Source organism: Notamacropus eugenii, chromosome X (assembly GCF_028372415.1).
Source record: "Notamacropus eugenii isolate mMacEug1 chromosome X, mMacEug1.pri_v2, whole genome shotgun sequence".
Taxonomy (NCBI): Eukaryota; Metazoa; Chordata; class Mammalia; order Diprotodontia; family Macropodidae; genus Notamacropus; species Notamacropus eugenii.
This window is the reverse complement of record NC_092879.1, coordinates 98,164,127-98,189,054: the sequence shown is the minus strand read 5'-3', so window position 1 is coordinate 98,189,054 and position 24,928 is coordinate 98,164,127. Positions and strand designations below refer to the sequence as shown.

The window sequence follows — 24,928 nt, the reverse complement described above, 5'->3', positions numbered from 1 at the left end:
TGGCCAAAGGCCCTTTTCTTGGCCCCTCACCTCCTCTGGGCATTCTCCATCTCATTCATGTCCCAATACTCCCCTGTGCGCCAGAAACTGGCTTCTCTTAAGACGGCCCCAAGGTCCCACCACTGCTGACTCATAGTGAGCTGGCAAGTCACGAATTCTGGAGATCTTTTTCAGACAAAACTGCCATCTAACCAGGCTTTTCCCACCTTGTGCTTACGAAGGTGATGTCCAGAACTTTCACGTTCAGAGCAGCGTTCCAGCCTAGCTAGATCTTTTTGGATCATGTCATCCAGTGTGAGCTCTCTCTCCCAGCTTGGCCATCTATACCTTTATCCAAGTGTCTGATAAACATGTGGACCCACACCAGGTTCAGCACAGATCCCTAGGGTACTCCACTGGAGATCTCCTGCCATGTGGACACCAAGTCACTAATGATTATTCTACAAGTCTGGCCTTGTCTCTCATTTGTTATCATGGTCACCTCCAGCCTGAGCACCCACTGGCCCTCTCTTCTTGCCCTGAACAAAGATTAAAAAGAAAAAATTATTTGACTTATAATCATAGATTTAAAGTTAAACTGCATAAAAATAATGGTTGTATATTTATTATTTAACATATGTGTTATAATTAACATATATAATAATTATATTATTAACAATAGCTAGTGGTAGCTTGGAGGCCCACTGGATAGAGCACTGGTCTGGAGTCAGGAAGACCCAAGTTCAAATCTAGCCTCAGACACTACTAGCTATGTGACCTTGGGCAAATCACTTCAATTTGCCTCAGTTTCCTCATCTGCAAAATGGAGGTATTAATAGCACTTATCTCCTATGGTTGTTGTAAGGCTCAAATGAGATAATATTCGTAGAGTGCTTATCACAGTACTTGACACATAATGGGTGCTATATATTAATATTATTATTATTTATCTAAGCTAGAAAGCATCACTGAGGTGATCTAGTCCAATTACCTCCTTTTCCAGATGAAGAAGCTGAAGTCCAGAGAGGTTAAGTGACTTTCCTCAATGTCACAGAGGAGACAGAACTGGGCTACTCCCCCACATCAGCATTCTTTCCACTGCACAGGGCTCAAAGCGGGACAAATAAGAAAGTCTGTGAGACTATGAGTGCATATGCAGAATAAAATAGCAGGTTGGGGGAGATGGTATGTCTTGACTAAGATGTAGGAATAAAGGAACCGAAGAAATTCAGTTGGCTTTTATTTTTCATTCCACTGAAAACTTAAAACTCAAGCCAAAGTAATGCCTAAAGTTTTGTGGGTTTTTTTAACAGTACATCATATGCCAATCAATGGAGGAATATCCTTCAAAAATATTTTGCTATAGATAAATATATCCAATCCATTCACATCCATCCTGGAAGCTTTCAGAAAAACAGAGATCTCAACCCTTGAAGACTGCCCCCGCTGCTCCCGATTCTGTCCCACTGGGCTGAGAAAAGCCTATGACAATAACCCCTTAACGTCTCTTCAGACATGAACTGTTTTCGGCAAAAACTGTCAGGTCACGCTTCCTCCTCATGGGTGTCTTTTCCCTCTTTCCCATCTCAGCACCTCCCACCAGTTCATCTCTGTGCAGTGACTGCTAAGCCTAGATGACCAGACTTTTATCCCCAGCTTTCTGGGGATAAAACATTTTCACTTAGACTGCCTGTAGGTATCTCGTACTCGACATATCCAAGAACCTTTTCCTTTTCCTGATCCCCTTCCCCGCAAACCAATCACTCCTTTAATCCTCCCTCCACAATCCTTGCAGTCAGTCACCCAGGCTGCCAAATCCAGAGTCATCCTGGACTGTGCCCTTTCCTCTCCCTTATACCTCCCCACATACCTAATCCGTCGTCAGATCTTACCCATTCTACTTCCACAATACCTCTCATAAAGGTCTTCTCCCCTCCCCCCACCCCACCCCACCCCACCCCACCCCACGCCAGCTCCTGACTTCTGCCCCGGACTATATTCATTACATTTAAAGTCGTTCAAAATCTGGTTCCGTCATACCTTTTCATTCATTCGTTCGTTCACCCATTCAATAAGCATTTATTAAGCATCTACTATATTCATGACGTCTATACTTAGCTGTGGCCTTCGAAGCGGGGCAGGTTAAATCACCCCAACACCTTGCACATAGTAGGTGGTTACTAAATGCTCATCGGCCTGTATTGGATAGGAAGAGTGAGACAGGAGCGGGAGCGCGTAGGGCCGGGAGGCTTTCAGAAGTCTCGCCAGGAGGATCCTTCGACCCCTCCAGCCTCTGCGGTACCTGGGGCCCTGAGGGCAGCGAGCCACACGGACAGCCGAGGAGGCGTCGGGAGTCCCAGTCCCACAGGAGTTGCTGTCCGGGGTGCTGGTGTGGCTCCAGGGGCTTCGGGAGTGGGGCTGCTGCTGCTACTGGTGCTGCTGCTGCTGGTGCTGCTGCCGCTGGCGGGACCAGGAGACTGAGGCCAAGGCTGCTGCGGCGTCTGGTTCGAGCTGCAGCTGTGACTGGCTGCTGCTGCAGACAAGCCACCTACAGACTGCGGAGGGAACGCCCAGGCCTGCCGCAGTGACCCCTCAACTGCTCATGCTCAGTTTTTTTCCAGCTTCACCTTGCGCATGTGCACTGGGCGGGGGGGGGGGGGGCGCCTCTTTTCCGCCCCCTCCTCACTCTTACCTTAAGGGGCTTCTCTTCCCCCAACGCCCTTCCCCGCGCATGTACACAATGGAATTGCTTCTCTTCCACCACCCCCCAACTCATTTGGGGGCTGAGGGGTTTCTTTGCCCCCTCCCCTGCTGCTGGTGCCCTTAGGGGGTCTCTCAACCTCCCCCTTCTTGTCGCTTCTCGTCCCCCTCATTCCTTGTGAACTAAAGGTCGTCTTTCACCCCCCCCCCCCACGTGTACTGTGGGGGCTCCTGCCCCTCCTCACAGGTGGAATGCAGAGCCTCTCTTCCTCCTCCCCCTCCTCCCACTAAGGTGCCTGTAACCCCTCCCCTTGTAAAATAAGTGGCCTTTCCTCCTATCCCCTGAATACGCACTGAGGGGCATCTTTTGCTCGTTCCCCGTGAGCTAAAGGGCTTCTCTCTCTCCTCAGTGGTGGGCTGAGGGACCTCTTCACTCAATGAATATTTGGAGAAGCTTGAGCCCGGCCCTTGCACAGTAGTCTTATCCACATCAAGGCCTGCCAAGTTCCTCAGTTTTGAATCTCTGCCCACCAGGCGCACTCACTGTCTTAGCTGGTCGGTCTGAGACTCACACAGGTTAAGGGCCCAAGGCCCCCCCAGCTGCTAAATGTCAGAGGTAGGCTTTGAACTCAGGTGGGCCACACTGCACAAGGCCAACACTAGGCCAGTCAGTCTCTCTGAAATATGCCTAAGAAATACAATAAAGATCTCACCCTGTTTATGGACCCTTTTAGAATTACAAAGCACTTTCCTATCCATTGATCATCATCAGGGTCTAGGGGAAAAGGAACAGGCTCAGCAGTGTCAAGCTACGAGCACCGTGGAGCATGGATCTGTTCCTCCAGTCTCAGAGGGCTCCGGCATGTGCTACATCCAAACTGGAAAGCCTGAAAGGACAGTCATTAATCATGTCCCTGAAGTGCAAAGGACAGGGTCTGGGGCTCAGATTCTGCTGACCTCTCACTGCTGACTGATCTTGGACCATTGGTTCACCCTCATCCTAGAGTAGAGGTGTATATGGAGATGCTAAGTTTCAATTCAACTCCTTCCTCTATTACATTGGTGTCAATGACCTCCTTGCCACCAATATCTCTTGCCCTTTCTCTCTCTTCTGTCTCATTGGACTCCTTCCTTCCTCCTGTCTAATGTTGGTAAAGCTTCGTCTCCCCCAATGCATCACCACCACCACCACCCCCTGCACAAGCCCCACAAAGTAACTAATCTTTCTTCCTGTTTCTCAGTTACTTCCTCCCCTTATTTCCCAGGAGGACCCTCTACAACTTCCCAACTCTTAAGCCTCTGGAGGCAGAATGTTCCTTACACTGGGTTTCTAATTAGGGAAAGGTTTGCTAACTCCTCCTTATGGATTTTTTTTTCAAAATCTACGGAAGCTTTTAAAAAAATTGTTATTGACAAAAATAAACACAACCACAACTGCATTTGTTTTGTAGTAACATTCTAAAGTCTAAGACATCTTTTGGAAAAACACTTCCATCCTGGGACAATGATTTATTTAAAATACTTTGGCTAGCGGTAGACAGCATTTACGACTGAATTCGATTCCACCAAGTCAAGAAACAATGCCAGTTGAGAGATGATTAAATATCACCTGGCTTGTAAAAAGTTAGTCGAGAAATCTAAGGCTAATGTTGAAGTAGACATAAGAAAAGTAATCTTGATTGTAGAGTTGTAATCCAGGGATATCCAGAGATATATCTGCTGCGCTGGCTGCCATTTCATCCAGGTGCTTGAAAGTTGAATTGAGAATCTTCCTCAGACGTTTGGGGGACCTCCTCTGGGGCTGTAACAATACTGCCTTAAAATTCACAGGTAGGCCATACCTCAATACCGATTCAACAAATACTCTCATAGTCTTTATGTGAATCCAGATCACAAGTATTTTACCAAAGTTCACCTTGAGCCAACACAGAAACGGACTCCAATTGTCCTCACTCTCAATCTCTTCCGTTTTCTCTATCTGTTTTGTTTGATGCTTCCGGGGATTACTCAATCTGAAGGTCCTCATGATGTGATCAAGGAAGGAGGAGGATTGCTTTCTCCGAGCTCTTAGGGAATTATCACGTTGTTTCTTTGCTAAAAGCAACTTGGCCAATTCTTCCCTTTCAGTTTGAATTTTTTTTTCATCATAAAAAAAGTCTCGAACTGTGAAGTTGTTAGCTGTGGCTTTGGCTTTGAAATCATCGATCACTTTACGGAAAATCGTAACAGTAAAGAGGCCACCTTCACCATCTTCAGCAATCAGTTTGGTTGATCGAGGTACCACCATGTCTGAGAGAGATTCATAAGTTTTATACCACAGAGAATAACTTGACTTTGGAACAATGACCAGGAGGGTGATGAGATATTCAGAATCCAACACAAAATCTTCTTTGCTCACAATATCAGACAGTGTCCGAGTAAGGAGACCCCCCAACAATTGCTTTGCCATGTTCTCCAGATTTCCTTTCAGTTGGTTGTAGGCCACGATTCTGCTTTTTAGATCGGTCTCCATTTGATCCAGCTGCTTCCTTAACGTATCTGCTAAAGCCCCCAATGGCTGCTTAATGGGATATTTGACCAAATCCCATTCAAAGTGAGTCACAAAGGAAGCTAAGGTAACTCCATCAGCCAAGAGGTACTCCTGAACTTCACCCTTCTTGGCTTCTGTCACCTCTCGAACACACTGAGTCATCCTCTTCAAGAGACTTTCCGCAAAGGGATCAAGTTTCCCCAACTCATCCGAGACACTAACAAGAGAATCTAAAGTCCCCACCTTGAAATCGGGAATAATGAAGTTGGTATTTCGGGACAGTTTGGACTTGGAGGTGAAATTGTTCATCTGCTCCAGGGTCTGCAAATTTTCCGTGTCCCCAGGGATAGAAATTAACCAAAACTCCGACGGCATGATTCAAACCTGTTGTTAATCCAGATTACTGGTGCTCAGCAAGAGGTTCGAATGCCAGGATTCTTTCTTGGGAAGGGCTGCAGGGAGAGAGTAGAGGCAGTCTTGGAACAATCTAACGCTGGGTTTCCTTCGATCGGGCAGCCCTTGAGACAGGACGGGGGAAAGGACTACCGGGCCTTCGGTAGCTTCGAAGCCACTCCACGGTCCTCTAGGGGGCCACCCCCCCAATAGGGAGCGGCCGACCTTCAGTTGGGCGTAGCTAAACCTACAGGACCCCTCTGTTTAGAGAGGGCCAGGTCTTTGGTTGGTCTGGTTTCCAGGCAGCAGCCACGCCCTTGCCACGCCCCATCCTGCCTTTGTTTCCTAAGCACTACGCACGTGGGGCAGTGACCCAGTTCCTGGCTTTTCTCTGCCCCGGGAGGTCCTTAAAAGCAGCTGAATTCTTGGTAAAAGAGGTGCCCACTAAGCCTCCTTCTACTGCTCCTACCCGTCCCTGGTAACCTTTAAGGCTTAGATAAGCAGGCTTTTCAGTACTGGAAGCCTTTCCAGATGACCCTCGTTAATAACAAGGGTTACAGTGTCAAATGACACCAAATTCCCTGTACCTGACCTGTACTTCTTGTGGTGGGCTTTAGGGGATTGGAGGCATGGCTGCCTGGGAGAGACCCTCCACTTGGTCCCTAGCTGCTGTCCCCACTGCTCCTCACCCAGGTCATGCTGCTCCTTTCTGCCCCAGGCTCAGTCATTCTACACCCTGCCTAGGCCATACCAACAGACCTGCAAGGGAACCCAGAGATGCCTGCAGGGCCTTTGGTGAGGTTTTTAGGAGATCATAGTAGGCTATGGGGGAAGAGTGTGGCTGCAGTGGGGAGTTATGTTGGGAGAGAGGGAGAGAAAGGAGGATGGGAGGACGATGGAGCTAAGCTGCAGTGGTGCCTTGGGACAGTGAAGGGTGGGCAAGGAGGTCTGTGAGCAAGGGAATGATGGGATGGACTGAAGTTAAGTTGGAAGAAAACTCATGTGTAGAGGATGGGGAGCAGTCCCTTAGGAAGGTCTTGAGGGCATTTGGGCTCAAACTAAGAGGGAGAGGAAAGGGAATCATCATTTATCAAGCACCTGTGCTAAGTGCTTGGTACAAATATGATCTCTTCTGATCCTCATGACAACCCTGGGAGGTAGGAGCTTAATTGTCTGCATTTTACATTTGAGGAAATGGAAGCAGGCAGCAGTGAAGTGACTTGCCCAGGGTCACAGAGCTAGGAAATGTCTAAGAATGGATTGGAACTCAGGTCTTCTGGGCTCCAGACCCAGCCCTCCAGCCACTGTGGCACCTAGCTGCATCTAAGGCCTCTGGGTTTGGAGCAGCAACAGCTGTGCAAATGGGGCAAAGGTGACTGGAGGAGACATCCCAAGAGAAGACTTCTCAGGACTTGGGGTCAGAGAAGTGGGAAGCTGGGGGGCAGAGCTGCTTTCCTCAGCATGTAGTCAGTCAGCTGATCCCTGGTCATCTACACTTGGACATCCTGGAATAGGCCTTGTTCCCAGGACGGCGCTGAAGAGGGCTTTGTTTCTCTGGTTCCAGATCACATTCTGATAAAATCTGCAAGGAACAAGACTTAATGAAATTTAGAACAGTCTCTTCACTTCAGAAAATTGCAGGTTTGTATATTCCACCTGCTGTTTGTATCTTTACCTAAATTTTGTACCTGATATAAGAATCTTTTAAAACTTCATAAGGGTCTAACTTGTAAAATGAATTCTTCTGTCCTTTAGAATTATCAGATACTTGAAAATGGGAAAATAATTTCACTTTCTTTACAATTATCAACACAATTTTATATGTAAAGTTCTTAACCCAATTTGGGAACTTTTTACTAAAACATAATCAAGATTAATCAAAAATGTCTGAAGCGGGGGAGGTGGCTCAGTGGCCAAAGGGCTAGACTTGGAGCCAGGAGAAAAGGAGTTTGGATCTGGTGTCTGACACCAACAGTCTGGGTAAACTTGGGCAAGTCACTAAATCTCTGTCAAAGGAGAGGATATAGTTCAAGAGCTTTGCAACTCTTAAAGGGATATGCATATATACATATATGTACATGCATATATATATATACTCACACGCACACATATATATACATATATCTGCATATATATTTGTATATCTATATACATTTAAAGATACACACATAACAGCTAAGTCGTGCAGTGGATGGAACAGTGCATTGGAATCAAGATTTATCATCCTGGGTTCAAATCCAGCCTTAGACATTTCCTAGCTGTGTAACCCTGAGTAAGTCACTTCACCTTGTTTGCCTCAGTTTCCTCATCTATAAAACTGACCTGGAAAAGGAAATGGCAAACCACTCTAGTATCTCTGCCAAGAAAACCCCCAATGGGGTCATGAAGAGTTGGATATGACTGAAAAATAGCAACATATATATATGTTGATATATATATGTCTATATCAAGGCATCGTTATCACTATCATCACCACCAATGCTAATAATTATTCAATCTAAGGCACATCGAATTACCGCTAGGATGGGCCGTTAATAACAGGAGAGATTGTGTCACCTGCTACCTCATTTTTCTCCCAAAATCAGCTGGCACTTTCCTCATGGGCTCCCAGTCATCTGGCCTCCTGCTTTCATCCTTCCCCTTGCTCCTGCTAGGTGGGCTCTCTATTCCTTTGCCCTATTCCTTCCCACAGTGCTGCCCTGAGCCAGCTCATGGTAGGTGCCCAATAATACTTGTTGACTGACTGCTATAGATTTACGTCTTGCCTTGGTCTTTGGTGGTATTTGTCCAAAGTCAGAGTTCCAGGATCCGCAGCCAGAGAATGGACACCAGCATGAGAACACTGGTCTCAGAAGGTGCTTTCTATAGCAACTTGGGCCTGTGGTGGTGGTCGTCATCAATGTCATCATCATCGTTATTGTCAACATCGTCATCAACAGCGTCATTAGCGTTATCAGTGTCGTCATCGTCAATGTCATCGTCACAGTCACTGCCACCACGTTGTTCCAGCCAGAGGGATCCTCCTTTGGTAAGGCAACATTGAACAACTGCTACTTCCATACTCATCAGGCAGAAAATTAGACATGGGCCCTCCTTTCTGAGGGCATACAATCTAGCTGAGAGTACAGGACTGCAGGCCCATGTGAAATGGGGGAGTCAGAGGGCAAAGAAGTATGGGACTAAGTTCCCCAAGGAACAGGAAAGACAAATGCCATGGCAGAGGAAGGCAGGAGATCCGGGTGGGCCTCAGAGGGCTGCCTTAGCCTTCTGAGGATGGACCTGCAAGGAGAGGGAGAACCTAGGGAGGCCTACCCAGTCAGGGGGAGCAATATCAAGAGTTAGGGTAGTCTACTGGGGGAAAGCGGGGCAAGCTAGAGCCCAGTGTCCACAGTGGAGACTCTGCATTGGCCCACAGTGATTTCTGCAGCCCCAGCCATCCTGCCCAGCCAGCCCATCCCCTTGGGAAGGCAGGTGGTAATCCCAGTGCCTTGTTTGCTCCCCAGATTGCCCAGGTGCAGGGCTCTGGGGCAAATGAGGCTATGGGTAGATGTACAAACTATGTATGTTGTACATTAGCTATGGATAACCATGTCTGCATCTGCCCGTGTGGAGGAAATCAGTCTATCTGTGGACGGGCTGTCTAGCGTACAAAACTGAAACGGTTAATTCTGCACAAAAGAACCATGGTAGTCTAACACAAATGATTTTATAGAAAGTGCAAAGTATCTAATTTGAGAATATATTAGCCACAAACTGGGCATGTCCTTTGGCCCGGCCACACCACTACTAGGGCTGTATACCAAAGATCATGAAAAAGGGGAAAGGACCCACATGCACAAAAATATTTAGAGCAGTTCTTTTTGTGGTGGGAAAGAATTGGAAACTGAGGGGATGCCCATCCATTGGGGAATGGCTGAACAAGTGGTGGTACATGATTGTGATGGAATACATTCCTATAAGAAATGATGAGCAGGCAGACTTCAGAAAAACCCAAGAAAACTGACATGAATGGAGGCTGAATGAGGGGAGCAGAACCGGAACATTACACACAGTAACAGCATCACTGTATGATGACCAACTATGACTGACTTGGCTCTTCTCAGCAATATAATGATCCAAGACAATTCCAAAAGACTCATGATGGAAAATGCTCTCCACATCAAGAGAGAGAACAGATCATGTCAGAATGCAGATTGAAGCAAACTATTTTCACTTTTTTGTTTGTTTTTTACGGCCCTTTCTTTTTGTTCTGTTTCTTCTTTCACAACATGACTAATGTGACATGTTTTGCATGATTGCACATGTATAACTTGTATCAGACTGTTCATTGTCTTGGGAAGAGGAGAAAGGAGGGAGAAAAATTTGGAACTCAAAATCTTTCAAAAATGAATGCTGAAAATTGTCTTTACGTGTAATTGAAAAAAACTATTAAATTTTTAAAATAGGAAGAGAAACCAAAAAAAAAAAGAAAATATATTAGCCAGTGAGTTATAAGAAAAAAAGATTAGAAAGGAAGGGGATCAATCAGTGACCATTTGTTAAACACCAGGAGCACAGCCAGGAGCCAAGTGTCACTGGCTCAGAGTACCTGGGAGGGGCAAGTGATGAAAGACCTTGAATACCAAAAACTGAGTATTTTGTACTTGATCCTAGGGGCATTAAGAAGCCACTGGAGATTACTGAGTATGGTTACTTGAATGGTTGAATGGACAGTGGATTGGAGTGGGAAGAGACTTGAAGTAGGTAGGCAGATTTTCCCCACCCCTATCAACTATTAGAATAGTCCATGCCTGACGAGATGAGGGCCTGCACTAGAACTGGGGGTGGGGATGGGGTTAGAGAGGAGGGGGTATCTTTGAGAGCTGTTGGAAGACAGGTCTCCACAACAGATGGAGGGATGACAGATGGTGAAGAATCCAGGATGACTGGGTGGGGGGGAAGGGAGCCTGAGGGATGGGATAATTGTGCTGCCTTCTACATTAAAGGGAAAGTAAGAGGGGCAGGGCTTAGGGGGAAAGATTGCCAGCTCTGTTTTGAACATATGAGATGTGTGACAGGCAGGTGGAGATGGGAGACTGGAGGTCAGCAGAGAGGCTGGGGCAGGATTGGTGGATGTGAGAACCCTTAGCACAGAGATGGTAATAAAATCCATGGATGCTGAGAAGATGGTCAAGTGAAGCTTTCTAGAGGGAGAAGGGAAGAGAGCCCAGGACAGACCCTGAGGGGAAGGAGACAGAGCAGGAGTGGTCAGGGAGGGAGGAGGGGAGCCAGGAGGGAGTGGGGTGCCCAGAGAAGTGAGCATCAAGAAGGAGAGGCCGAAGGAGAGGTCAAGGAGAAATGGCCATTGACTTTGGAAACTAAGAGGTCATCTGTAACTTTGGAATGATAAAGTCAGAAGCCTGATTGTAAGGAGGTATGAGGAGAAGGGGAGGGGGGAGGCCCTGATTGTGAATGCCTTCTTCTTCATTTCATATGTGTGTGTGTGTGTGTGTGTGTCTGTGTGTCTGTGTGTGTTGTGGTGATGGTTGTTGTCCTTCAAAGAGAACAAAAATGATGTCACTATTGCAAAGTGAAGTTTCAATGTGTCCAAGCTCAAATGCTCCACCACAGGTTGGGCACCAATAGTCCGTGTGAATATGTGGGGTGGATATCCCAAATTGGCGCATCCTACATTTACTTTGTGCTGTCTTGATTCTGCTTTGCTCAAAGAGCACAGCACCCTTTCTGATGTGAGCACGCCATGCTCAGCAGTTCTGTGCCGGGGTCTCCCATGTTGTACAGTCAAATCCAAAGCTCTTGAGGGAGACCTTGAGAGTGTCCTTGTATCGTTTCTTCCGGCCACCATGTGATCACCTGCCCCATGCAAGTTCTCCATAAAATAGTCTTTTTGGCAAGTGTACATTTTGCATTCGAACAACATGGACAGCCCATCAGAGTTACGTTCTCTGAAGCATAGTTTGAAAACTTGGCAGTTCAGCTCGAGCAAGGACTTCAGCGTCCTGCCAGGTGATCCTCAGAATCTTCCTAAGACAGTTCCAATGGAAGCGATTCAGTTTCCTGGCATGGCACTGGTAGACTGTCCCATACATGGAACCATCGGTTACAACAAATGGAGAAGTTTTGAATGCTGTGGATAAGTTCACTTACCTTGGTAGTGTACTTTCCAGGGATGTACACATTGACAGTGAGGTTGATGCATGCATTGCCAGAGCTAGCTCAATGTTTGGGAGGCTCTGAAGAAAGGTTTGGGAGAGAAAAGGTATTAGACTGACTACCAAACTGAAGGTCTACAGAGCCGTTGTGCTGACCTCATTGTTATATGCTTGTGAAACATATACATATAGGATCATAGTGAGCAGGAATAGAAAAATGAAGTGGGGTGGGGAGGGGGTTCAGATGTGGGAGCCATGGGGATGTTTGTAGGGATGCCAGAGGGGACAATCGCTGGAGGGCATGAGATGGAATGGGATTGCCTTGATACCCTCATCCTGTGACACAAGGACAAAGGAGGAGATGTGGGCAGAAGGCACCTGAGTGATGGGAGATGAGGAAGAGGGGAGAAGAGGGGGCTCACAGTGAATGAGAGAGAGAGTTGATGAGAGCAGTATAGAAGGATTGCCTAGCAGCAGTGAGGCCCAGGTGATGTTGTGTGACAGAAATTTGCAGTGGACCCAGTTGGAGTAGTTGCATTACAGAGGGACCCAAAAGTGAGATGTGGCTGGGTGGAACTGGGGTGACAGATTCAAGAAGGGAGGACAAGGTAGAGTTGAATTGCTAAGATGAGGAAATTGAGAAGAGTGGTAATGAGAGGGAGGGAGGGAGGAGAGAATGGACAGGAGGCACCAGGAGGAAGGAGGAGGCAGAAGAATCAAACGGAATGAGGAAGATGAAAGCAAAGGAGGGAAGGAAAAGAGAGGTACAGGTGGGAGCTGGAGGACCAGTGAGCAGAAAGGTCTGGACCTGGGACCCATGGCCTTTGTTTTGAGAAGTTTGATAAGAGGATTGTATTCAAATTGGTTTTCTTAGTAATCTTATGGATTTGAGGTTCTGCATCCTAGAGCATTCCTCTGAGATGGCGTCCATGGGCTTCACCAGCCTGTCCAAGGGATCCAAGACACAAAGTGGAGGAGGAGGGTGGGAAGGAGACTGCAGTAGCACCAGTGGAGAGAGAAAGGCCCAAGGAAGAAAGAAGGGATGGGGGCTGGGAGAGCAGAAGGGAGATACAAGATGGAACTGTAGGAGGAGGAGATTAGGAAAGGGAGGAAGCAGGGATTGGGGGCAGGCAGGGAACACAAGAAGGGAAGAAAGGCTTGGGAGAGGAGGGAGAGAGAAAGGTCCAGGGGACGGGAAGGGGAGCTACCTGGAGAAGAGACAGGAGTAGGGGCAAGGGAGATGAGAAAGGTAGGTACAAAGAAGGCCAGGATGGGAGGGGGTTAACAGGATGACCATGCACTGGGAAGCAAGCAGGAGCTAAGGAGATAGAAGAGGAGATGGCACAAACTGGTTGGGAGGGGGAGAGGGGGAGCCGGAAATTGGGGAATGGGAGGAGACAACAGGAGGTGGATTGAAGGGGAAAAGGAGGCAGGAGGGAAATGGGAGGGGGGATGCGGAAGAGGGACATGGGAAGAGGATGAAGCAAGAGGGAGATGGGAGGAGGATGAAGCAGGAAGAAGATGGGAGGGGGATGCGGCAGGAGGGACAAGGGAGGGGGGATGCGGCAGGAGGGACATGGGAGGGGGATGAAGCAGGAGAGAGATGGGAGGGGGGATGCAGCAGGAGGGAGATGGGAGGGGGGATGCGGCAGGAGGGAGATGGGAGGAGGATGAAGCAAGAGAAAGATGGGAGGGGGGATGCGGCAGGAGGGAGATGGGAGGAGGATGAAGCAAGAGAAAGATGGGAGGGGGGATGCGGCAGGAGGAACATGGGGGGAGGATGAAGCAAGAGGGACATGGGAGGGGAGGCTGGCTGGAAGGAGAGAGGAGGCTAAGTACCAAGAGACGGGGGATCAGAAGAGGAGGCCACAGGAGCTGGGTCCAATGTGGAGTAAAGGAGGCAGGAGGGAGGGAGAGAAAGGCAACAAAGGGGAGGAGGAGGCTGAAGGGAGAACAGAGATAGAAGGGGAGGAGGGGAAGATGGAGGGGGCATAGTGAAAGGAGGGCGAGGCACATGGAGAGAAAGGCCGTTAGTAAGAACAGGGAAATGTCAAGGAAGTGAATGAGAGATTTGGGGAAGGACCTGAGCCAGAGGTAGAAAGCAGAAGGGAGATAAGAGAAGAACGAGGCAGAGAGGCCAAATGAGAAAGAGTGAGAAGGTGAGGAAGGAGGAGGGAGAGAGAAAGAGAGAGACGGAGACCGAGAGAGAAGACCTGGGAATCAGAATTGCAGAATGCAGAAGCGAGCAGTCCTCTTTTTTTTGAACGGTGTCTCAAGTCCTAATATACTTGAAGGACACTTGTCTCCTGTCTCATCATCCCCAGGCTCCTCCAATCCCAGCTCTCTCAGTCTATTCCGAACTAGTTTGCTTCTAGTTCTTCCTAAAAATCTATTCTCACGAAGATTTGAGGGTCCTAATGGGGAGCGAGGAAAGAACTCAGATGCCAACAGTGGCATGCAACCCCTTCATTTGACTGAGGACAAACCTGAGGGAAAGTGACTTGCCCAAGATCACTGTGTGTCAGAGGGAAATCTGAACCTGGCCCATGTGACGAGTCCTCTTTCCACTGCTCTATACTGTATCCCTTTATTGTATCAGATGACAGCCACCACTCCCTTCTTTCCCTTTGGCAGACCTGATGAGCAGATACCAGGCCCTCCTCACTCTTGCCTCTGTTGCTGCCTTGGCCTCCCCCAGGATCTTTTGCCCATTCTGTGCTCTTGCCAGGCTCTGCCTCCTGAAGCAGTGACCAGATCCAACTTCTCAGTCTCACTCGAAATCTCCTTAGCTGCAGACAGCACGTTGCTAGTATGATAGGAATCTTGTGACACGAGTGTCTCCACCGAGGAGGGTCAGAGAAGGGCCTCTCTACCTGGGCTACCTTCCCTAGAGCCGTCAGTGACCTCCACTGCTGTAGCCCCAGAAAGCAATCTCAGGACTTCTCCCAGTCATTCTCTGTTGCCCCACATGCAAAATCACTGACCAAATCCTACCGTGTTCCTCATAGTACAGTAGTTGCAGCTTGCCTCACCACCTACGCTAGAAACCATCTTGGCCCTGCTTTGTCCGTCACTTCAATTCCTAGAACAAGGCAGCTTGGGCACAGTGTTTGAAGATTTGCCAGGCACTCACATACGCTCATTAGCTCATCTGAATCTTATAACAATCAGTCAAACAAATTTATTCAGCACCCACTAGCATAGGCACAGGCACTGTGCTAAGCCCTAGAGATACAAAAAGAGGCAAAAGACAGTCCCTGTCCTCAAGGAGCTTACAATCTAATGCCAACAAATGTGTGTATATGTATAAATATATGTTTGCATGCATATGTGCATATATGTGTGTACGTACATATACATGTGTGAAGATGTGGGTGTTTATACATATATATCAAGCTACAGGATAAATAGGAAATAATGAAATAATGAACAGAATAACGAATAGGAGGAAGGCTCTGGAATGAAGAGAGCCTGGGGAAAGCTTCCTAGAGAAGATGGAATTGGAGTTGGGACTTGAAGGTGGCCACAGAGGTCAATAGTTAGTGCACAGGAGGGAGAGCATTCCAGGCAGGAGGGACAGCCAGAGAGAATGCCCAGGGTGAGCACATTTAGGGTTAGTCTGTTCACATACAGCCAGGAGGCCAGTGTTACTAGATCAAAGAATACATGTTGGGGAGTAAAGTGTAAAAAACTGGAGAGGTAGGAAGGGGCAGGTGACAAAAGACCTTGAATGCCAAATAGCGAGCATTTTGTATTTTATTCTGGAGGCAATAGGGAGCCACTGAAGTTTACTGAGTAATAGAGTGACATTGTGGGACTTGCAATTTGGAAAAAGCCCTTTGGTGGCTGAATGGAGGACAGATTGGACTGGGGAGAGACTTGAGGCAGGTAGAACCCCCAGCAGCTACTGCAGTGGTCAAGGCATGAGCTGATCCATGGGGATACACCAGAATAGCGGTAATGTCAGAGGAAAGAAAGAGTTATATTTGAGAGGGGTTATGAATGTGAAATTGACAACTTGAAACAACAGCTTAGATATGGGGGGGGGTGGGGACAGGGAGAGTGAGGCATCCAGGATGACTGAAGGCTGGGAGGATGGTGCTGCCCTCTACAGTAGTAATAAGCCATTACCTAAGAGACGAGGCTAAAATGTCCCACCTCCATTAAATGCATTCAAAATCTTGGCATGCCCCCAACTTTCTGGGCTGCCTCACTGTGTCAAATGAGGCAGATGATACTAGATGCTCCCTCAGGCCCTTTCCATGTGTAAATATCTCTGACCCCCAATCACTTTTACCACATTCTTGAAGGATATTCATCTAGCCTCTTTCGACTCAAATACTTCCAGTGACATCATGAGACTGGCAGCCCTTGCCATTGACTGTTGGGAGATTCTGAGATCTGCCCTTCTTTCACCCCTACCCCAATATGTCATTAGCCCTGTTATCTGGGGCAATGACAGGTAAGTCTGACCCCCCCTATTTCCCTTCTCCCAATCTGGAGGGTATCCATTGCATATGTTCCTGAGCTTTCTCTGCCCTTTCTCCTCCCTTCTCAGCCCATGCTTTCAAAACTTGGACAAGCCCTTCCATGTGGAGGAGGCTCCTTTGGCCCCAGCTCCACTCTGCCCTTACTCATAGGTAAGGAGAAGGCCTATTCCTCGGGTCAGTGATACTCCTCCTCCCCAATGACTAGGTGTGGGCTAGGCCTCAGCTGTGTGGGCTTGGGGACAAGAGCGACATCCCGTAAGGGCAAATGCCAAGAGTTTGTAACCATGGCTTAATCTGCCTGTGTTTGTCCTTGCTGAAGAAGACCATGCCATCAGAGAAATGATGAAATCACTTGCACTTGACTTTGTTTGGAGTGAGGCAGGGCTGGGCAAGGTCACCAGCTTCACTTTCTCCTCCTGAGCCCAACGGTTTAACCAAAGAAACTAGGAACTGACAAGTGGTGCGTTGTTCTGTATGTGGCAGACTCTTCCCCTTTCCTCAGACTGCTCAGCCCTCTCCTCTGCTGCTTCCCTGATTCTGCATGGGAAGGCTGCATCCTCTTGTTCCAATCTCAGCACCACTGGGGTTGGTCGGGTAGAGAGTGAAAAGAAGTCTTGGAAACTGACCATTGTGTCCATGTCCAATAAACCCCCTGGCTGTCCTCTCCCTATCATTCCTCACCTCTGCCCTTGGGGCCTCCCAAGAGCACCCTGTTGACTCCTCCTTGAGGGAGCAGATAGCACAGGGTTGGCCTCAAGGAACCAGCACTAGGGTCAACTCCTGGTTCAGTGCTTCCTAGCTGGGTGTCCATAGGACAAGCCATGTCACCTCTAGGACCTTCAGGCTCTTCCTCTGTAAAGCAGAGAAGTGAAACCTGGTGCTATTCATCTCACGAAGTTGTAGAGAAAGCAGCAGTTTGTCAGCTTTAAAGAGCTATGGGAATGGGAACTGTTCTGATTTTTCAAAACAAATAGAATGAAATATGAAAATCACCATCATGGGAGCCAGCAACGTCTGCCCCCCTCCCCCCATCAGGGCGGTATTTGCTGTGGACTAACCAGGCTTTTTGGTACTGCTCCAATCTCTCCGGGTGCTCAGAACCCAGAGGTGACCCCTCCCGTGACTATAACATGTGTGAGAATATTCAGTCAGATCCCATTCTTACCTTGCAAGGGACACATTTTGTCTCTTACGGTATGATAGCTAACCTTAGCTCATCCTACAATCTCCCCCTGGAGACCATTCCAAACATGTTCCCTATCAGGGATGCCCCAGCTCACACTGAGGTGACACCTTCCACCCCTCCCCCTCTGCCCACACCCCTAGGTCCAAGGAGTTGTCAAATCTTCCCGATATCTCTTGTACGTATCTGCTGATCTCCTGACACTGCCACCACCCTCTTGCCATTCCAGTCCATCCTCCAGTCAGTTGTCTAACAAGCTCTGACTACATCACTCTCCCATTCAATAAACTCCAGGGGCTCAAGCCAAATCCCTTCCCTTGCCCTTCCCTACCCTTTCAGTCTCCTTACCTGTTTCTCCCTCCACACTCTGGTCTCCATACTATTCCTTACACAGGATACTTCATCTCTTGGCTGCATTATCCCTAGCTGTCCCCCATTCCTGCAATAGTGACGTTCTCCCTCTGCACCTCCACCTCCTAACTGCCTTCAAGTCTCAGCTAAAACCTTTTTTTTTGCAAGAAAGTTTTCCCGATCCCCCTCCATTTTGGGCCCTTCCCTCTGAAGATAACACCCTATTTTCCTGGCATAGATTTTGTCCATATATAGTTGTTTATGTGTCGTCTCTGCCATTACACTAGGGGCTTCTGAAGCAAAGAGGCTGTTTTGTCTTTCTTTGTATCCCAAGGACTTAGGACGGAGTCTGGCACATAGTAGGCACTTACAAAATTCTTGTCAATTTGACTTTTCTCTACTTCTCACCAACCCTCTTAGTGCTACATGGACAGCAGATGACCTAACCTCCTGCTGTCTGTCTTTGCTGGGATTATCCATCACTAACTTCTTCAGTTCTCCTACTCCAAGCTCTCTGCAGCATTTCCTTCCTTCTCTTCTTGTCCTGCTGCCCAAGAAGAAAAAACACGTCTCCCGTCCAATAAGGCAAAGTCCTGTCTTGGTGTCCTGGATCCCATTCCCTTTGCTCAATCAAGAGTTTTCTCTCTCTACCTTGCCACTGGCTCCTCTCCATCTACCCTGCAAGCATCCTCAGATCTTCTTGAGTCTTCCCTTGACTGTCCTAACCGGCTCAGGGAATGGTCCCCTCTCCCTCCCTGGCCTTCTCAGCCTCTAAGGTCACCAATAATGTCATCATCAAAGCCAATGGCCTTTCCTCAGTGCTCATATCTGTGACTGTCCTGTAGCCTTTGGTTCTGGGGCCCTAATACTACCATGCACTCATGAGTCTCCTCCCACTGCTCCCTGTCCCTCCTCTCTCTCCTTTACTAGCCCTTCAAACCTTCCCGACCCCTTTGGGTAGGCAGTGACCCAGGGGGCAAGCCTTGGTCTTTTTCTCTCTCTACTCTCTTACTTGGCTGTCTTTTACTCTGACAGCTTCAGCTACTTCCTCTATAGAGAAAACCCCCAAATCCCTATTTCCAATCATAGACTTTCTTCTAAGCTTCAACTGCCTTGAGGAAGTTTCTACCTGGACATCCCACCTGCACATCCAAAAGCAAGCTCATTTTCTTTAGATCTAAATCGACTCACTCCTTCTGACTTGGCAGTCTCCATCTCTGGCACTACCATTCACTGGCTCTCCCATGTGCTGATCCAGGTCTTGCTCTGTAACATTTCTGCATCCTGTCCTTGTCTCTGATCTCACTGCCACCTTTCTAGTACAAATATGTCCTTTGCCTATAGCAGCAGACTCCTAACAGGTCTTTGGATTTCTAAGCTCTACCCTTCTGGCCCTAATTCGATGATCTGCAAAGGTTCACTATCACCTTCCCAAGAAGTCAAATCCTTCTTGCTGGCAGCCAGAAACTTCCATTCACTGGCACCACCCTCAGTCTCCAGTCTTCTATAATATTATTCCCTTCCACACTTTGCACTCCAGCCAAAACAGACCACTCACTCCCTGGCCCCATAGCATGCTGAGCGCTCTTCTGCTTCTGTGCCTTTCCTAAGCTTACCCTTAGATTTGGAGTGCCTCCCCTTCCTGGTTTCACCCTTATAATTCCCACCAAACATTTAAATATCAATTAAAAAGCCTCCCTCTCCAAGAAGGCCTCTCTAACCTTCCCTCCTCCTGTTCTTCCATTTCCCCATCTTATAAAAATGGCTGCCCTGTAGAACCTATATAAGATTGTACACCATCTCAGGGAGAGAGTGGGAAAGGAGAGGGAATGGGGGGGAGGGAGGGGGAAATCTAAGATATATGGAAGTGATTGTCGAACACTGAAAATAAATAAAATAATTTAATTAAAAAATAAATAAAAAATTAAAAATGGCTGCCCCTTGGAATTCGAGAGGATTTTGTTTGGTGGCTCTCTGATGCCTGGATCATGTGACATTATACAACACTTCTCTGCATGTTAGTGCTCAAGGCCCCTGCCAGGTTGCATCGTCCTTAAGGACTGGTGCCAAGATCATGCCAGCTTGTCTATGTCTATGTCTGAACCACAGTGCATGGCCCACAGGAGACACTTGATGAAAGTTTCTGATGTTACCCTCTGTGACTGGGAAGTGACTCCAAGTATTTCCAATATGGACCACCCCCCCCCCCCCATAGAGACCTAATCTCTGCTATTCCAGAGCTCTTTGAGTAGAAGCTCATCCACTGGGAAGTTCCAGATCATCCCCGAAAAGGTTTTCAGTGTGTTTTCTCAGTGATGACATGGCCTCTCCCCACCCAGTGCCTTCACGCTAATGACCAGCCCTAATGACACCCACTTAGACCTCTGGCCCACTCAGATACTTCAGTGGGTATGCAATCCCTCACAATCACAACCAATCACATGTGACCTTGCCCATGTTTTCCCACAATGCTTCTAGAAGGACTGTCCTGGGGGTACTATGGGCCTTCCTCTGACTTCCAGTATTTCATGAAGAGAGCTAGAGTAAACTAAGGAATTCACCTCCTCTTGTAGCCATCAGCCAATTCCACTTTTGGACAGCTGTGATTGTGAGGTGTGGAAAATCTCTCCACTGAGGCCTGCACCATGGGCCTGAGCTAACTTAGAAGCTAAAAGAACTGATGGGGAGAGGGCCAGTGAAAAGCTGAGTCACTTGTTAGGAGTCACACAGTTAATAAGCATCAGTTATCAAATGAGAAAACATACATGAAGCACTTTGCACTCTGTAAAGTGCTTTGTAAGTGCTAGCCAAGACTACTATCCCTCCTCTCTCATATCACCACAATAGCTGATATTGGCAGAGGGCCTGAAGGTTTACAAAGTGCTATTAACTATCTGGGGCTTCACAACAATCCCTAGGAGGGAAGTACCAGAAGTAGAATTATCCCCATGTTACACAGGAAAAAGCAGAGGCCCAGATTACCTAAGTGACTTGCACAGTGCCCCACAACTAGTGTCAGGGGTAGGATACAACCCAGGCTCCTCCTGAATCAAAGGCCAGGCTCCAATCTACACCACACTGGCTCCATGACCAACCCACCTCCTTTTGTGATAATACATGTTTTGGAAAGTGTTGTCATCTACCTCCCTCCTCCCACTCTCTCAAGGGAGGAGTTCATCTATGTGTCACCAAAAATATTGAGGTCCCTCTTCTCCTCATCTCATGTCGTTCAGACACCTTCCTAAAAAGAGGAGGTGGCTTTTCTCCTTGCCAAGGCCAACCAGTCAATGGGCATCCTTTAGCCAGTCCTATCCCATCTTTCCCAGCAGAGGGTCCCCTCTGTTGGGCCATGCACTTCTGTCTTCTTCAGTCTCTCCCTATCTACTCGGCATATCCCTGCTGCCCACAAACATGTCCATAGCTTCCCTGATCTCAAATCAAATCAAAATCAAACCAGCATCTCTCTTTTACCTACCTGATGGTGAAAGTACTGTCCTTCATCTTTCTTCCCCTTCTTGGCTACACTTGAGATAGTCAGCTATACTGGATGCCTACCAACTGTATCATTCAACTGGAATTGCTCTCCTCAAAGTTACTGGGCTTTTCTCAATATTCATACTTCTCACCATTTTGGTGACCTTGGAAGCTGTCAGTCCCCTCTCTTCTTGGATCCTTTCTCATCTCAAGGCTTTCCAGACACTGCCTTCTCTTGTTTTTCTTGGTACCTGTCTGACCACCCTTCAGTCTCCTTTCCTGGGTATTCTTCTGGGTCATGTCCATTAACCCTGAGTGTATCCCAACATTCTTTCCTGGGCCTGCTTCCCTCTTCCCCCAATACTATCTCCCTGGGCAATCTCATCAGCTCCCATGGGTTCAATTCTTATCTCCCTGCAGATGATTCCCTGATCTTTGTAACCAGCCCTAACCCCTGAGCTCCATTCTCTCATCTCCAACTACTTTTTGAACATGTCAAATTGGACGTCTCATTGGTATCTTAAACTTACTACGTCCAAAACGAAACTTACCATCTTTCCCCTCAAAGCTTATTGTTTTCCTCACTTTCCTATTATAGTCCACAGCAGCAGCATCCTGCCAATCAGCCAAGTTCCCTGCTTCTGCAACATCCCTTACTCCTTTCTTGTAATCCTCCTATGTATCCAATCTATTATCCAGTCTTGTTGTTTCTAGCTTTCTGACATTTCCCATATACATCCCCTTCTCTCTACTCACCTGGTGGCCCCCACTCTGGAATAGACCCTCATCACCTCACTCCTGGATGACTGTAATAACCTTTTGGTTGATCTCTACCTCAAGTCTCCCCCCACCCACCCACCCACACAGGCACACACACATGCACATACACCTGCATACATGCACACACACATGCATGCACACACATGCACTCACACACACTACAATCCATCCTCCACTTGGTTTCTTAAGCACAGGTTAGCTGCTCACTAAACTCCAGTGACTTCCTAATCACCTCCAAGCTCAAATAGAAAATACTGTTTGGCATTGAAAGCCCTTCAGGAGCTTCTCCCTTCTTAGCTTTCCAGACTTCTTAAACTTCAGTCCCCATCAGTCTCCTTGCTGATACTCCAGCACATGACTCACTAATTCTTGTTTTCCTGCCTTTGCCCAGGCCCAGAGGAGGCTCGCCCTCTTCACTTCTGCCCGTTCATTTCCCTGGTTTCCTGGAAGATTCACTTTAAATCCGACGTCCCATAGAAGTCTTTGCCAGCCCCATAGCTGCTGACATGCCCTCCCATTTACACCCTGTATGTTGGAAAGGGCTGTTTGTCTGTCCTCTCCTCCATTGGAAGGGGAGCTCTTTGAGGACAGAGATAATAGTTTGAACTTCTTCTGTATTCCCAACACTTAGCACAGTGCCTGAATAAATGCTTGGTGACCCAATGACTTCTCTGAAAATGTGTCCTGCAGAGACCCCACCTTACCTCTCTCCTACCAGCTTCTCACTGCCCTTCTCTTGGCTCTTCCAGCATCTTTATCAGGCTCCTTTCTTCTTTCTTTTCCTACTTTTATAAATAGAATACAGCAAGGAGACCATGACAGCCCTGTTGACCTAACACACTGAGCTTAGACTCATTCAGGGATATTGGGATTTCCTCCCCCCACCCCCACCCCCAATTTGCTCAGAACTTGTTTTTTCATCAGTGTAGGAAACCCCTGGCATGTAAGCTCCTTCCAACGCCCCAGACTGGCAACTCTGCTGCAGCTTCGAGTATTATCAGGCACACTGAGGGGTCACACCGCTAGTACAAGGTACAAGTACTGCTCTTTTTATCTGTAAGAACGACTCAATTCTAACTATGCTGTTGGTGTTTAGTCCTCTTTAGTCGTGTCCAACTCTTCGTGACCCCATCTGGTAAAGATACTGGAGTGGTCTGCCATTTTCCTTCTCCAGCTCATTTTACAGATGAGGAAACTGAGGGAAATAGAGTTAAATTTTTTGCCCAGGGTCACACAGCCAGGAAATGTCTGAGACCAGATTTGAACTCAGGAAGATAAATCTCCCTGATTCCAAACCCAGAGCTCCATCCACTGTGCCACTTAGCTGCCTTTCATTCTAACTATGACAGGTCTGAACATTTTTAAAATTTACTTAAAAGAAGCGTTATTCATGTGTGAGTATATATATAGATATATATGTATGTATACATACATATATGTATACATACATACATGTGAATGTAAGACATTATCACCATTACCATCATCACCACTTGTGTTAATAGTACCAATGCTAATAATTATTCAATCTGAAGCACATTGAATTACCACTAGGATGGGGCGTTAATGTCAGGAGAGATTTTGCCACCTGATGCCTCATTCTTCCCCTGAACTCAACTGGCTCTTTCTTCGTGGGTTCCCAGCCACATGGCCTCCTGCCTTCATCTTCCCCCCTGCTCCTGCTAGGTGGACTCTCTATTCCTTTGCCCTTCCCTTCCCACAGCACTGCCCTGGGCTACCAGCCTTTGTCCCTCCTGCTTTTGTCCAACAGCCATCCTGTCCCTTGGAAAAAATTCCCAGTTGCCCTTGTGCCCTTCCCAGATACAGAGATTGGTGTCCATATCTAGACTCTGGCCTCTGCCCCCTCTGGCATGGCCATGCATGCAATGGGTTCACCTGGAGAGGGCCAGACTTGAATTGGTGGCCTGGACCAGCCTGTTTCCGTTAAAGTCCTCCAAAGCCCATCCCTCCCAACTGTCCATCTAGTCAGGCACCTGCTCTCATCACTCCTGCTCCCACTTTCTAGCGCCACAGGAATTCACACACCTGAGGTGGGGCAGTGGATCCATTCCTGTGGAATTCTGTGGACAAGGACTCCTTTTTCTTCACAATGTCCCTCCTGGCAAACAGGTCATCTCTTCTCCTGACCTCCACTGACCTTTTCTGTATCCTGGGTCTGGACTGGGGAATCTCTTCTCCAGCAGACCTAGATGATGAGTAAAAAGAAAGACAGAGGTATGTAATATCTAAATAAAGCCAAGAGGAAGCCATCTCCCCTCTTTTCTTGTAAATCAGAACCAAAGTCCCTCATGGTGCCCCTTTTTAAGTGCCTACAATTTGCCAGTGCTTTGCTAAGTTCTAGGCCAAAATGCAGAAAGGCTGTCTTCCAAAGAGCTAAGAGCTCTGATGCTCCTTCACACTTCTCTTGACTCCTTCCTCACCTCCTCAGAGCTCTCTCTCCCTTCTTCCCCCATGGCCCCATGCCTCCCAGGCCCTTCCTCATTTTGTTCCCTTTGTCCCTGCACTTTTATCATATCTGTCAGGAGCTCTTTCACATCCTCTTCGCCTCTAGGCTGAAGAATCTTTCCCCTGGGATTTCTGCTTGGTTACTTTTCCTGTAAAAGTGAGAAGAGATCCTGGTAATTTCCTTCATTCACAGAGGGAGAGTTGTTGTTACAAAAAACTGTAGCAGAAAGAGTATCTACTATCTAAGTATCTAAGAGCATCTTTGCTGCGATTTCAGTCTGACTACTTCTAGACAGCTACAGTGAAATTTCTGGTAGATCTATGATTTGACTAGTATGGATAGTCAGTCCCCTAAGTACAGATAGCAGCTTCTCTTTTCATGCACTTTTCCTCCTTGTTTCTCTGTAATTCTTCCATACACACTTGATCC

General features: G+C 47.6%; 1 long non-coding RNA gene and 1 pseudogene across 1 annotated transcript in view; one reads left to right on the top strand and one right to left on the bottom strand.

Annotated features, from left to right (window-relative positions):
• Positions 1 to 4,181: 4,181 nt before the first annotated feature.
• Positions 4,182 to 5,871, bottom strand: LOC140515682 (V-type proton ATPase subunit C 2 pseudogene; annotated as a pseudogene).
• Positions 5,872 to 7,160: 1,289 nt separating this feature from the next.
• LOC140515681 (uncharacterized) overlaps positions 7,161 to 24,928 on the top strand; it is a 28,672-nt gene continuing 10,904 nt past the window's right edge. The window contains exon 1 of the long non-coding RNA XR_011971133.1: positions 7,161 to 7,243. This is a non-coding gene — a long non-coding RNA (uncharacterized lncRNA). The remainder of the gene's footprint in view (positions 7,244 to 24,928) is intronic.